This window comes from Lipotes vexillifer, unplaced genomic scaffold (assembly GCF_000442215.2).
Source record: "Lipotes vexillifer unplaced genomic scaffold, Lipotes_vexillifer_v1.1 scaffold671, whole genome shotgun sequence".
NCBI lineage: Eukaryota > Metazoa > Chordata > Mammalia > Artiodactyla > Lipotidae > Lipotes > Lipotes vexillifer.
In genome coordinates this window covers 2,800,183-2,815,121 of record NW_006782851.1, presented here as the reverse complement: position 1 = coordinate 2,815,121, position 14,939 = coordinate 2,800,183, and positions in this window count along the sequence as shown.

Sequence of the window (14,939 nt, the reverse complement as noted above, 5' to 3'; positions counted from 1 at the left end):
TGTACTGCTGAAGCCCAATGCATCAAATGTTTACTGACCATCTGATCTAGGTGAGGACACAGCACTCAGACACAGCTGAAGGAGGAAGACACCAGGTAAAGACACAAGGACAGCTGGAGTGCCTTTAAAGGTCAACCAGGGCTCGAGCCGGTGCAGAAAGTTAGCATCAGGTCAGAATTCACCGGGGCAGAGAGACCCCATTCAGCTTCTGATTCTGCCCTGAAAATCCCAACGGCAAAGCCGTACATGTGAGGATACGCTGGTCGGGGATTCCAGCGGGAAAAAAGGGACCTAGCAGATCAGGACTCCTCACCATGCTGCTGTTAATAATCCTCCCAATAAAAATTTTACAATTTTTAAATTTTTTTTTAATTAAAAAAAATTTTAATTGAAAAAGTTTAAAATTTTTAAAAAATGATAATAATCCAGACCTCCCGTGTAACTCCAAATTAGGAGCTCTCTGCTCCAAAGGGCCTGAGTTGGGTCAGCTCTCTTATTAAAAGTGCTGATGACAGGAACCGCTCACCCTGAGTGGGTGCTGGGTGCAGGCGCCCTGGCCTCTGTTGTTCACAAAAGCCCTGTTCAGAGACTGCCTCATGTGGTTCCCAAGTGGCCAAGGGCTCCGATGCTGCATCCCTAGCCCGCATGGTGGGACCGACCTTTGTTCCACCCCTCCCTTCCCCCGTAGCTTATTTCTGCTTCCCCGCGGTTGCCCTCTTTTGTTGTCTATGCAGAGGGGAGCTGTTATGAAATCCTATTTAAGCCTCTATGTGTGGTATTTTTAAAGAACAAACCATACCCTCCCTCCCTTTTCTAAAGTCAATATTTGGGGGCAGAGCTAACACGGGCTGTGCCCTTTCGCATGGGCATTCAGCAGGTGCAGTCGATGTTTGTGATGATGGTGGGAACCAGCCACACTCACTGAACCCTGTGTAGGTGCTGGCTGTTTTCATGCACTCTGTCCCCATCCGTCCTCACGGTCACCCTGGGGACAGTTACTGTCCCTTTACCAAGTTGAGAGCAGGGCTGGAGTGTGGGGAACCTGCTCGGCATCTCACAAGGAGTGAGGACAGAGCCAGGATCCCACCCGGCTTAATCTGACTCCAAGAGATCCATTGCCTGGGGGGAAGGTGTTTCAAAAAGCAAAAGTGCAGGATTGCAGAGACTGTTAATTCTGTGTATTCCAGACAGTTCTGGGAAAACTGGGACCACTGGCCACCTCTCCCTCTCTGGGACTGAAAGACTTAACGCTTACCTGCGATGGCACCCAACAAACATTGCACTTAGCGAATCAAATTTGCAGAATCTTTCTTAAAAGACAAGCCAACAACAACAACTAAAAAAAGGGCTTCCCTGGTGGCACAGTGGTTGAGAGTCCGCCTGCCGATGCAGGGGACGCGGGTTCGTGCCCCGGTCCGGGAAGATCCCACGTGCCGTGGAGCGGCTGGGCCCGTGAGCCGTGGCTGCTGAGCCTGCACGTCCGGAGCCTGTGCTCCGCAATGGGAGAGGCCACAGCGGTGAGAGGCCCACGTACAGCAAAAAAAAAAAAAAAAAAAAGATAAGCAACTGGTTTCCTTCATGCGCTCCCTGCCTTTCTCATGAAAACAAAAAGAAAAGGGCCTGGAAACAGCTTCCTCACATAGCAGGAGCCCTCTGGTGGGCTTCCAGCAATGGTGTCTTCAAGCAGGTCATCAGACCCCCCCAGACACCCCCTCCTCATTCTCTTGCTGCTCCAGGGCATTTGCACTTGCCAGGTAGGACAGCTTGCCCTAAACACTCAGCAACTGCCAGCACAGAGCCAGGGCCTAACCACGAAACCCTGCCACTCACCGCCAATTAGCTTTGTTTTCAGTATAAACAGCGCTACCTTGAAGAAAAATACAGCCTCCCAAAGCAGCAAAGATCCCTCCCCGCAGCCCCCGAACAGGTGAGAGATGCTGGGCTGAAAAGCAGTGGGGCTTGTTTGCTTGCTTTCTTGCAAACTGCATCTCCATCGAGGCCACCAGGAGCCCAGATGCCGAGTTGGGGAACAGGCCTGACTCTCCAGAGGCAGAAAGCAGAGAGTGAACAAGGACAATGGCCTTATTCTCTGTGCTCTTTCTGGCAGTCCTTTGTGTGTATGTGTGTGGTAGTTTTTCGGGTCTGTGACAGACAGTGTGCAAACAGCACGTGTCGGCAGAGCCAACCTCAGAAGGCCTCTGCAAGCAGCACAAAGGCATCTTTTACGTGGTCGGCCTCCTCCCATCAGAGTGCCCGACCCTGACGCTTTCTTTGTTGAAAAGGAAAAAAAAAAAGATCATACTTAAGCAAAAGTAAACCACGGCCTGATACTGTGCCAACAACATTAACCAACTTCTCGTCAGGGCCTTTGAAGTCAGCAGGGGGCAACATGCTTGTGGTGCAAGGGAAGAATGATACTTTAAAGCAGTTCCTTTTCATCCCTTTAACTTAATGAAAGATTAATGGTCTTGTTATTTTTGTTTCTGCTTCTTCTCTCACCCCCCTCACCGACCTTTAATTCCCCCCCACCCTTGTTGAAACTGAAAATCCTGCCTCACAATGGTTTTCTGGATCGCTGGGTTTTGTGAATACAACTCCTACCCCTTCTCCGCCATCTGCAAACTGGACCACCTACTCCAAGACCAAAGCATCCAGGTGTCCACGGAGGCGGAGCTCCTGGGGAACAGACAGATGGTGGCAACCCAGGAGGACTGGGTTTTATTCAAACAAACCTCACCTCCTCTGAAATGGCCTGGAATTCCTTGGCAGGGAACTTCTCTCTTTCCTTGGAGACTCAGTGTTGGGTTTCTTGGCACCATCTTGGGAGGCCGGCCACGGACTGATGCGGTGGTTACACGTCCCGGGCCCAGGGAATCATGCTGGTCAGAGGCAGAAAAGTACAAGCACAGAATCATCCCATAGGCAGGGGATTCCTCCGTCCTTATCCACCCCTTCCGGAACCTTGCTCTTTTCTCTGTCTTCCTCATGCGATGTCATGGCAAGTCCATCCACCAGTGTTATGTCCCCAAAATGTAGGGGTCATTCTTGACACTAACTCGTCCCCTCCCTCTCACCCATATCCAGCCAGTCAGGAAGACGTGTTGTTTCAACCTCCAAAATATGTCCCAAGGACACCACTTCTATTCCTGTCCACTCCCGCTCAAGTTCAAGCTGGCTCATCTCTTGCCTGGAGGACAATCTGAGTCTCAGAGTCTCCTGCCTTCCCTTTCCTATCCTCTGGCCCTCCTAACTCTGCCACCGGTGGGATCCTTCTAAAATTAAGCTCACGTCACTGTCTTGCTTAAGCCCCCAGTGGCTCCTTAGTTCTCTTAGAAGGAAATCCAAACTCCTTAGTGGGTGGCTGCAGAGCCCTGCATGGCCTGGCCCCTGCCCAACTCTCATGCGCTCTGCTCGGCCATCACTGTCCCCCGGGCGCCATGTTGGTTGCTGTCTCTATCCCTTTTCAAAGACCGGCCCTTTTGGTCAGCTGGGCCTCGGCCGAGCGCAACCCTCAAGAATCCATGCACGCACCTCCTCACTCACCCAATCATCTGGCATGATGTTCCTCTCTATCTCTTCATCCCCATTTTATTCTTTTCAAAGCATTCATCTTTACCTGAATTAATTTATTTGTGGATGAGCCAATTCCTTCTGCTGAGCGCACGTTGCGGGAAACTGGGCACCCAGATGGCCTTGTTCACTCAGCGTCTACTTTTTTTTTGCCTGCGTTGGGTCTTTGTTGCTGGGCGCGGGCTTTCTCTAGTTGCGGTGAGCGGGGGCTACTCTTCGTTGCGGTGCGTGGGCTTCTCATTGCGGTGGCGTCTCTTGTTGTGGAGCACGGGCTCTAGGCACACGGGCTTCAGTAGTTGTGACACACAGGCTCAGTAGTTGTGGCTCACGGGCTCTAGAGCGCAGGCTCAGTAGTTGTGGCGCATGTGGCTTAGTTGCTCTGCGGCATGTGGGATCTTTCCGGACCAGGGGTCGAAACTGTGTCCCCTGTACCGGCAGGCAGATTCTTATCCACTGCGCCACCAGGGAAGCCCAGTGTTTACTTCTTGAATGTCCCCTGTGTGCCAGGCATGCTTCTAGGTGGTGAGTGATCCACAGTGATTGAGACAGAGTCCCCCTGTTCATAGAGAATGAGTGGTATTTGTCTTCAGTGTGGCCCTAGTAATAAAAAACATCATTTGGTTCCATCCATGTTGCTGCAAGTTTCATTCTTTTTTATGGCTGAGTAGTATTCCATTGTGTGTGTGTGTGTGTGTGTGTGTGTGTGTGTGTATACCACATCTTCTTTATCATATAACAGAATCACTTTATTGTACAGCAGAAATTAACACAACATTGTAAATCAACTAGACTTCAATTTTTAAAAGAGCATCAAGTTTAAAGTTTGTTTCAAGAGCAGAGCACCATAGAGGATGCCAGGAATGGTCTCTACAATTTGGCCAACTAAATCAGGGAAAGGTGAATATTCACGTGCATACCCAAAGGAAATATTTAGAATGTGGTTAAAAGTCCCAAGTTCATTCAGTTGGATACAATCATACACTTCGTTTATACCTGACCAGTTTCTGCAAATTTAGAGGTGGATTACAAAATGAGCACTGGTAGAACAATCTAGAAATTATACTATCTGGAATAGGATAGTACCCTTTTACTCAGTCATTCTGCCAGTTCAGTAAAATATAGTTATATCTCATTGTAAAAGGCAATAAGCTACCAGAGCTTCCATGGTGGCACAGTGGTTGAGAGTCCGCCTGCCGATGCAGGGGACGCGGGTTCGTGCCCCGGTCGGGGAAGATCCCACATGCCGCGGAGCGGCTGGGCCCGTGAGCCACGGCTGCTGAGCCTGCGCGTCCGGAGCCTGTGCTCTGCAACGGGAGAGGCCACGACAGTGAGAGGCCCGTGTATCGTTAAAAAAAAAAAAAGGCAATAAGCTACCAGATTTATTTATAATTTCCATTTCAGGTAAATTCCACAAAATCCATAAAGACAGCTGCGATGCACCTGGTGAGTGAGAGTCAGCAGAGACCCTCCCAGGGGGTATGGGTCACTGATTCCTCAATGCCTCCCCACCCCTGCCCCGTACAGCTCGTATGTCACCTGGACCCTCCTATACACAGCTGTCTTCCCCAGGATATTTCAAAACCTCCTGGTGGGCTGGAGCATTCCTTAGTAAGAGCTTGGTAAGTGCTGTTTTATATAAGATCTGTGAGCGGAAGGAAGAAAATTCAGTTTGAGACCATCTCATCAGCAGAGGCGATGTATACACGGAAACAGAATAAATTTTGATTCCCATGGTTTCACACATTGCTCACATAATTATAATTTTACGCATGCATTTGAAAGTTTTCTGAAACATCCTACATTTACCCAAATTCTAGCTACATGATTCTAACGTTTTCGTCGATCGCTTGTCATTAAAAACAATTCTAATTCCAGGGAAAATGAGAATTCTTTGGCTCCTAGGACTCTTTGGCTTGGGATTTCCAGACACACTTTTAGTATTTTATAGGTGATCTACCTGCCAGTCACTGTAAGAGCAGAGTCTTGAGGTGTTCACACTTGATAGAGACTGTCCCAAGAACACGGCCGATGCCTTGTGTCCAGCCAAACAATGACCATATTACATAAATGCTTAAACCCTGCACTTGGAAGAATTTAGTAAAGACAAACCCTAACGCATGATGTTAAGTACATTCCCTTATTTTAATAACTCAAGTTGATTTCAGATCAGGAATCACAGTAGTCTAATACTCTGAAAATTAAACAGAAATTTTCTGCCCTTACACCAAGCAGCCTGCTTAATAAATCAGTAATGAAAAAGAATAATTTATTATGGCTTGTGAATTCTGACAGCTCTAAAAAGATGTCCTTTTTCATCCCCCAAAGGGAGAACAGAATTTTCTTTTTACCTTCAAGACACTGGCATTAAGCATAATTTCTCTGTCTGTAGAACTTTACTACTGAAGAGGAGACGGGATTAGATTTTTACATCACAACCTATTTTAAGCAATTATAATCCGCAAGTAAATCTTTCCCATTCATCCCCCCCGGCCCGGGGCGAGGAAGATGTAAGAGACCATTCTTGGGCCTCAGTTGAGATCAATGTTTGCACTCCTATTAGCTGAATTCGCTGGGATTCTGGAGCACGGAACCCATCTATTTCAGATTCTGCAAGAATGTGGCTCACAAAAGGAGGTTTTGCCGATTGGGTTCCATTAGTACAATCAAATGGCATATTGCACCCCGCCTCCTCTGTACTAAAACGTGTCTTTGCCCTTCATTGTGTCAGTGAATGAAGATGCTTCAGTGTGGTTTGATATTAAGCCATACGAGGGTTAACAACCTGGCTTCTCGTCAACTCTCTTAAATTTCTGGTAATTCTCAGCATTAGGCGGTGGTGTGATGGAGTCAGTTCATGCTGGCTCATGAGAACTGATGGTTACTTTCCAGGAATTTTGTAAGCCAGTTGTTAACTGCAGCCATTATTAAAAACTTAATTTTATATTTACGATTACATAAAGTATATTAGAAACAAAGGTGATAAATCCTCAACGTTTATCAGTTTCTAATTATTTTGCTCTATTTTACTATGACCTATGTTCTTGTGATTAATTACATCTGGTTTATCTAGGGAGGGAGTGCTACCTGATGCAGGGCTGCAGTGTATCTCTTTCTAACTCTAATTGGTGATGTCCTGTTGGTATCTTGAAATTGACCAAGGTGGGAGTGTTTAAACCATGGAAATTGGCAAACGTTGTAAATCAAGGTTATTTTAAAATTTACTTATTTTTGCTGTTGCTTTGTTTCTCTGAAGAGTTGGTTGTTAAACATTTACCAGCACCACACCGGCCATGTGGGGGCCGGTGGTGGGAGATGGATGACTCAAGAGATGCTTGGGCTAAAATGTAGCCACATGAAGCCAGCACTTGCATCTGAGAGCCACTGAAAGTCATTTACTGGTTTGAAAGTTCCTTTGTTGGACCAGCACATAGTGCATTCTTAGTACTGGAGATACAGCCATGGACAGAGTGCTGAGGTCTCTGCTCTCAGGGAGCTGAATTATCAGGTATTAAGATATTATTCAATAGGTGTAGTAAATTGGCTAATGTTTTAGAGAGTAGTGGGGCCACATTAGATCAGATGGGCAGGGAAAGCCTCCCTCAAAAGGCCCTGTTTTATTTGCTTCATTCACTCATCACAAATTAAACTGTACTCTTCTTAATTTACATCCTGTGTATTATCTGTTCCCCACCCCACCTCCAAATCTTCAATGCAAGCTTCAGGAGAACAAGGACACACTCTGGATCTGTATCCATAGTGCCTGGACCACGGTAGGTACACAGCAGATATTTTTTGGATGAATTAAGTGGTATTTGAGCTGACGCCTGCAAAATGGAAATGATTCCTGTGAAGAGTCAGGAGAAAAGAGACCCAGGCACAGGGAACAGCACATAGAAAGCTATGAGGTGCAAAGAGGTTGGAATGAGAAAAAGGGCAGGTGTGAGATCAGAGCAATATAAAAGAAGGGAAAGTCACATCAGACTAAGCACCAGACCTGTGTATGTGCCTGCAGCTCCTGCAACAGATCCTACTTGTCTCTTACATTCCCCATCCCTTTATCTCCATGGTGTATTGTGGGTATGTCCTCAGCTTTATCTTCCAGTTCCATAATTCCTTCTTCAGCTGGATCTGATCTGCTCTTCAATCCATCCATGAAGTGTTTTGGTTCAATCACTGTATGTTTTCACCTTAGAATCTCTATGGGCTTCTTTTGCAACTCTGTACTTTTCTAAAACAACAAACACACCAAAAATGTCCTATTCATTTCTGCTTTTCTAGTTCCTTCACTTATTTCTTTCACCATTTTAAAGACTTCTGGGATAAACTCAACTTTGGCATGATGTGTTACCCTTTTAATGTGTTGCTGACCCAGGATGCTAACATTTATCTAGGAAATTTGTATTTATATTCACATACAAGATTGGCCCATAACTTTTGGGGCTTAAGATTTTGTGGTTGTCACATTTTCTTACTAATTATACCATTGATAATCTAACGTTACCATTTTCTTCTCTGGACTCTCCCTGAGAATTTACTTGTCTAATATTAATATTACACTCTTATTATATTCTTTTATTTTCACACATTTTACATCTATAATGTGTCGCTTGTAAATGGCATATAGCTGGGTATCTCTTTTCATCCAAGTTGATATAACTTATTTTTTAGGGGGAGTTGACCAAATAGTACTCCTGTCATGAATTTTCTGCACGCATGGTCTTATTTCTGTTTCGTTTATGTGCTCCCTTTGCCATGCTTTCTTCCGTTTAAAAAAAATTGAGTCAGGCAGTCTTCTTTTATTTCATTTACTTTTTGTTTTAGCAACTGCTGTGCCAGCCATGCATACCGGTTATATTTCTCTAGAGGTAACTGAAAATTTTAATCATCACATTCAATTTTATATTTTTATTCATATCTAATATCAATCAACAGCTTCACTCACCAAGCAAATCAGGAACGCTGACCCCACTCTTTGCCTCCTGCCCCCCATACTGAGGTTCTCTGGGAGGCGTCTAGCCTCTACTGCCCCTCACAAACCAGTATCTCCTGGTGGCGTGCAGGATGCTGACCAGCCACTGACCTGACTCACCCATCTGAGTTCTCATTTTCAGGTACTTCTGGAATTTTCGCTTCTACTGATGGTGCCGTTCTTGTAGGCCACAGATCTGGAGATTTAAATATAATTATGTAGATATAAAATAGATAATCAACCAGGACCTACTGTCTAGCACAGGGAGCTCTACTCAGTACTCTGTGACAACCTATATGGGAAAGGAATCTGTAAAAGGATGGGAAAAAAATGTAAGTTTATTTTTAAAATAAATAAATAAATGAAATTATAAATCTAACTGTATATAATTATATTTTCCATAACCTCTGGAAATTTGGAGCAAGAAGGAGAGGCCGTAGTTACCGTGCTACTCTGATCAAATATCCTTTTTAAAGACATTTTTCCAGTTTTTAAACATTTAAATGACGAATACCTTATTTCTTATCAGAAGTCTTCCCTACGTGGAAGGTGAGGAAACTAAGGCCCAGACACATTAATTTGTATAAAGTTACCACTCTCGGCAAAAGGAGGAAAACTAGTGTTGGAAACTGGGTTTGTTCGATGCTGAAGCTCATTTTCTTTCTGCTCAGATAACACAGCGGCAGCTGCGTCTCCTTCTGTCCCGTCTCCTTCTTTGCTCCTCCGCCTCCTCCTATTGCCATGATTATTGTTCATTTCTTTACCCACGAGGAATCCCTGAGTCCCTTGGGGAGCAGTGACTGGATGTCCCCCCGGGCGTTTCCTGTGCCTCCTGCCTGGCCTGATGCCTACATTTGCCAACGCTTTATCCAACGTCTGTTTCCTCCTCTTGACTTTAAGCTTCCTGTGAGCAGGTTCACCTTGTTTTACTAAGGTTTCCCGCAGAGCCTCATGCCTGAGGCAGAGTGGGTGTTCAGTAAGCATTAACTCAATAAATAAGTGAGTCAGCGCTTAGGTGGTGCTTACAAATGAATGCTGCAGGGGAGCACAATCTAAGCCTGAGAAGATAACCTGAAGATAGAAGGCGGGAAGAAACTGGGTTGGAGACTAGGCTTTCAAAACGCTTAAAGTATGGAGACTTAATTCCACTAGTGAAATACCCGGACAGGATGACTTGGTGTCCTCCAAAACATCTTTTGGTTTCATAGAACACAGCTGAAAAGCATCTTGCTCTATTTTAACTATTTTAACTAGTATAAGGAAGCCTCTTCCTGTGCATTTTTAAATAAAAATCGATTACTTGGATTCAACTTTACTGCATCATTTTATTATCCTAAATAATGGCTGATATCTACATTCCCACCACAACAAGAGTTGTTACTAAGAAGCTGAGATTCAAATTAAGGGAACACCTATGATTTTATCAATCAATTCATTCAAAAATAGTCATGGAGTCTATAGTACACCAAATACCGTGTGCAATTTTGTCAAGACACAGAGATAATTAAAATGTAGTCCTTGTTATTAATCTTTACATTTTATAGGTGGGAGAAATATGGAATTCTTTGTGAATGTGTGCATCCTGTGGAAGGACAGTTCTTGGCTGAATGGAGAAGCTTTGTTTGCTTAACTCTTCACAGAAAAAGGGCTTGACATAAACATGACTTCACTGGATTTTCTCTCCAGGTTACTGACTTGTGCCTGGTGGGAGTAGAGACATACAACATGTTCATTATACAACCTCATCCTATAAGCATTGGCCCCCACCCTTCACACGTACTCTTTTAATCTTTTCAACAAGTAATAAAAGTTGCCTTGACCTCAAACATCCTTTACAGCAGAAGAAAGATAGAGATGATTGACTGTTACTCTCGGTGACTTCTCAGTCAAGGATAGTGGTTTATTCAACTTTACATCCTCTGAGGCAGGGAGTAAATGCTGGATGAATGAATAATGCAACTCTAAGATGGCGTCGACCAGATTTCTCTCCTGTAAAGTTACTATTCTTCCCTTTGTAAGTAATAAGTGTCTTATGAGGAGGGTACTTTGAAACTACGTGAATAATGCTGTTTCTCATCAAACTTTCACCCACTAATTTTAGCATCCGTTGATGATTCTTGTCTGAAACGATCCTTACTGCAGTGTTTGCCAAATGGTGATTTCGCCAGTTTCTTTTAAAATATGACTATGCGTTAAAAAACACACACACACCTCAATATCTCCAGTACTTTTTAGCATATGACCTTGTGTATGTTACTTACACTCCCTGAACTTTATTGTTTTTATCTGTAGGTTGGGAATAATAATAGTAATTGACTCTCAGGGATTGTTTGACAATTTCCCTGGAAGAGGAAAGAGTCCAAAGAGAAGGAAGAGAAAACCTGGGTCATGACCACAGCAATCTGACGAGTGAAAAATATAGGATTCTGCTCAAAGGTACCCATACTACGCCCCAGCTAAGAATAGCTCTAAGTCAAGATGGAGGCAGACATCTCCCACCTTCAAGACTAGAGAGGGCTGACTCTAAAATTAATTTAGCCAAGAAGTGGGAGTGAATCTCAAAATCCTTTAGATGCTGTTCCTTCCAAATGAACAAAACCTGATCCTTGGATGAACCCACTGAAGTCTGCAGAATACACCTCTGTGAGCATCTACATAGAGATCTAGGCTTTTAAAACAGAAATTTAGGTGGGAGAGCCTTTGCTTTCTAATCAGGTACATCAAACACAGTCAAAATCCCACCTAAAGTTCTTCCTGAAAAATCAATGAACGGATCACGATCAAAGTGTTTGAATTTTCCAGCTTCCTCAGTTAACAGTATTCTTGATGATATTTTAAAAGGAGACAGTACGTAAAGGAATAGGACATTTCTTTATTTGGTTTTTCAGCACACTGGGGTGCTGAGCTCACAAAAGTCCATCGAATGCACCATCTTTTTTTTTATCCTAAAAAGAGAAACTTCTAATCTATTATCATGACTTCACTTTGTTTATAAACCCAATTTATAAATTATAATTTCATCCATTCATTTAATTCAAAAAATATTTACTGTGCACCTACTATGTGCCAACACTGTTGCCAATGCTGAGGACACAGTGGTGAACAAGACACACCAAAAAGGGCTGCCTTCCTAAGCTAACCTTCTAGTGGGTGGACACAGGGGTTAAATAAGATCAATAGTTAACGTATACAGTGTGTTAGATGGTGACAAGGGTATGGAAAGAATAAAGCAATGAAGGAAGATAGGGAGTGCTGGGGTTACAGGCTGGAACTTCGGACAGTGATTCCAGAAGAGACCTAGTGCATTTGAGCAGAGAGTTTAGGAGGAAAGGGAAGGAGCTAAGTGGCTATCAGAAGGAAGAGCATCCCAGGCTGAGGGAACAGCAAATGCAAAGGCCCCGAGGTAGGGCAAACGTGGCCCGCTGAGGATGTGTGGAGACTAGAGCAGGAGATGAAGCTGAAGAGGTAAGAGGACCAGGGCCACAAAAGACCTCAGAGAAGAGTCTTAGGGGCCCCAGCTTCTGCTCCCTGTGAGGCGGAAAATTCCTGGAAGGGTCAGAGGACAGGAGTGAGGACTTTGGCTTTTATGGGGTCACCCTGGCTGCTGTACGGGCAATAAACTGAGGGAGTTAGTAAGAGCGGAAGCAGTGAAACCAGTCAGAGAGTTTCTGTAATAATTCAGGTGAGAGATAAAGGCAGTCTGGACCAGTGGGTGGCAGTGCAAGTGAGCACTGTTGAATTCTATGTCACTTCAGTTATATAGATAGGTGATGGATGGATGGATGGATGGATGGATGGATGGATGGATAGATAGACGGATGATGGATAGATGTGTTGATGGATGCATGGACGAATGGATAGATGACTGACAGATGGGTGGATGGTTGGGTGGATGGATGGGTGGACAGATAGATAATTGGTAGATGGGTGGATGGATAGAAAGAAAGATAGAGAGATAGAGTTAAGATATGGCTGAGTCCTCTGTAACTGATAAAAATTATCTATGTACCTCTATTATAGCTATAGCAATATCTACATATATATTTTTTTACCAGCTGCAGAGGACTCAGTCATGCCCCTCATTCATGGCACATTGATATCATGGGTATTAGTTTCCCATTGCTGCCATAACAAATTTCTGTGAGCTTAGTGGTAGTCAAAACAACACAGATTTACTCCTTCTTTTTTTTAACATCTTTATTGGAGTAAAATTGCTTTACAGTGGTGTGTTAGTTTCTGCTGTATAACAAAGTGAATCAGCTATACATATACATATGTTCCCATATCCCCTCCCTCTTGCGTCTCCCTCCCTCTCTCCCTATCCCACCCCTCTAGGTGGTCACAAAGCACCGAGCTGATCTCCCTGCACTATGCTCTTTTATGTTCTGGAGGCCAGAAGTCAGAAATGATTTTACTGGGCTACTTGCAACCTCACCAGCCCCCACCCCCGCAGGGTGCTCTGGGATGCTCCTGACAAGGTCCTTATAGGGACGTCCACACACTGAATCAACGGCTGAGTCTTCACTCTTCTTGATCTCTCAGCCGTGTGTGACCCAGGTCAGAACTTACTTCTCCTTAAACGTGATTTGCCCTCGGCCTCCAGGAAGCCACACTGCTTTTCCTCCCGTCTCATCAGCTGCTGTCTCAGTATACTTGGCCATGTTGCTCTTCCCCTAGACAGTAAACATGGGAGTACCCAGAGCCTAGACCCTGCTGTCTGCGTGGTCCCATCTGTTCTCATGGTGCTCATGGCCATTTCTTTGATAATAACTCCCAAGTGGATCTCATCAGCCTCTGGCTTAACCCCCAGACTTGTATATCCAACTAGCTTCTTGACATCGTCACATGGATGTCTATAGGCACAAAGGGTGAAGGCTTCAAGAGCGAATAAAAGCAGGAAATCAGAGACAGCCAGTGGGGACGGTAATTTCCAGAAGCTTTGATGAAAGGGGGATACAAGAAATAGGGCCATACCTGGAGGGGAGTATGGGGTCCATGGAGGTTTATTTTGTTTTTGTTTTTTTAATATTGGATAAGAGCACATCTGCAGGCTGTGGTAAACAATTGGGAAGAACTGGAAAGATGGATGAAACAGGAGAGAGAGTGGAGAATGATAGGAGGGGGTCCATGAGTGGGCGAGAGAGGTTAGTATCCAGGGTGTAAGCAGAAACGTTGCCTCTTTCTTGGGTGTGGACTAGTCAGCTTAGTAGTAGGGAAAAAGACACAATATATAGCACATATGTATGAGCAATAAACTGAGGGAGTTAGTAAGAGCGGAAGCAGTGAAACCAGTTAGAGAGTTTCTGTAATAATTCAGGTGAGAGATAAATGCAGTCTGGACCAGTGGGTGGCAGTGGAAGTGAGCACTGTTGAATTCTATGTCATTTCAATTATATAGATAGGTGACTGATGGATGGATGGATGGATGGATAGATAGACAGATGATTGATAGATGTGTCGATGGATGGATGGATATTGGATATTTCTTCTGGACTCTTGATAATAACTCCCAAGTGGATCAGTTATACATATATATGTATAACTGAGTCACTTTGCTGTACAGCAGAAATTAACACAATATTGTAAATCAACTACACTTCAATTTAAAAAAGAAAGGATATCCAGATTATATACATTCTTGCACATGTATAGGAAGTGTCTGGAAAGATATGCACAATCTGTTCAGAGGAGTGAGCACTAGGGAGTAGAAATAAAGGCATCAAGGTGAGAACAGGCTGGGAAGGCGACTTGCAATTTATACTTTGTCACTTGATTCGGTCTGACCTCTAGGTTTTCATGGGAATGTTTTGGGGGCAGAAATTCTATACACACAAAGATGATTTGGTGCAGATGAAATATAAAATATGGCCAGGCCACAGCCTGGACTGGGAGAGTCCTGATTTCATAATGGTCCTCAGGTTTGGGAGGAATGACCTGTCCTTTCGCCTCCCCCCAGGACAATTCTATTAATAAGTTACCTTAATAGGTGGCTGTTACCTGTCTGAATGGTGCTTTTCTGCTTAGTGCTCTGAAATGAAAAAGCTCATCACCTTCACGACTCTGTTTCTGCCACCTCCTCCACCTGCGCTATTTACATTCCCCCAGAACGTAGTAGGTGTTTGTCTCTGGCCCTTAGACCCACCTGCTTCTCCAACAGAAAAGAGTCAAAACCAGAGTATGGTCCTCCTTCAACTTTCTTTCTCCTCTTTGCTGTGGGACCCAATCTATTTCTCATCTCACTCATCTTTTACCCTCTCTTGACTCTTTTTTCTGCTTTCCCAGAAGCGGTTAAACGCTAAAATCTGTAGGCTGAGTTGAATTCAGCTTGGGATGCTTTCCCCTTTTCTAGACACCGTAGCTGCAAAGATGTGCAGAGTGTCAAAAGGAGGAAGGATTGCAA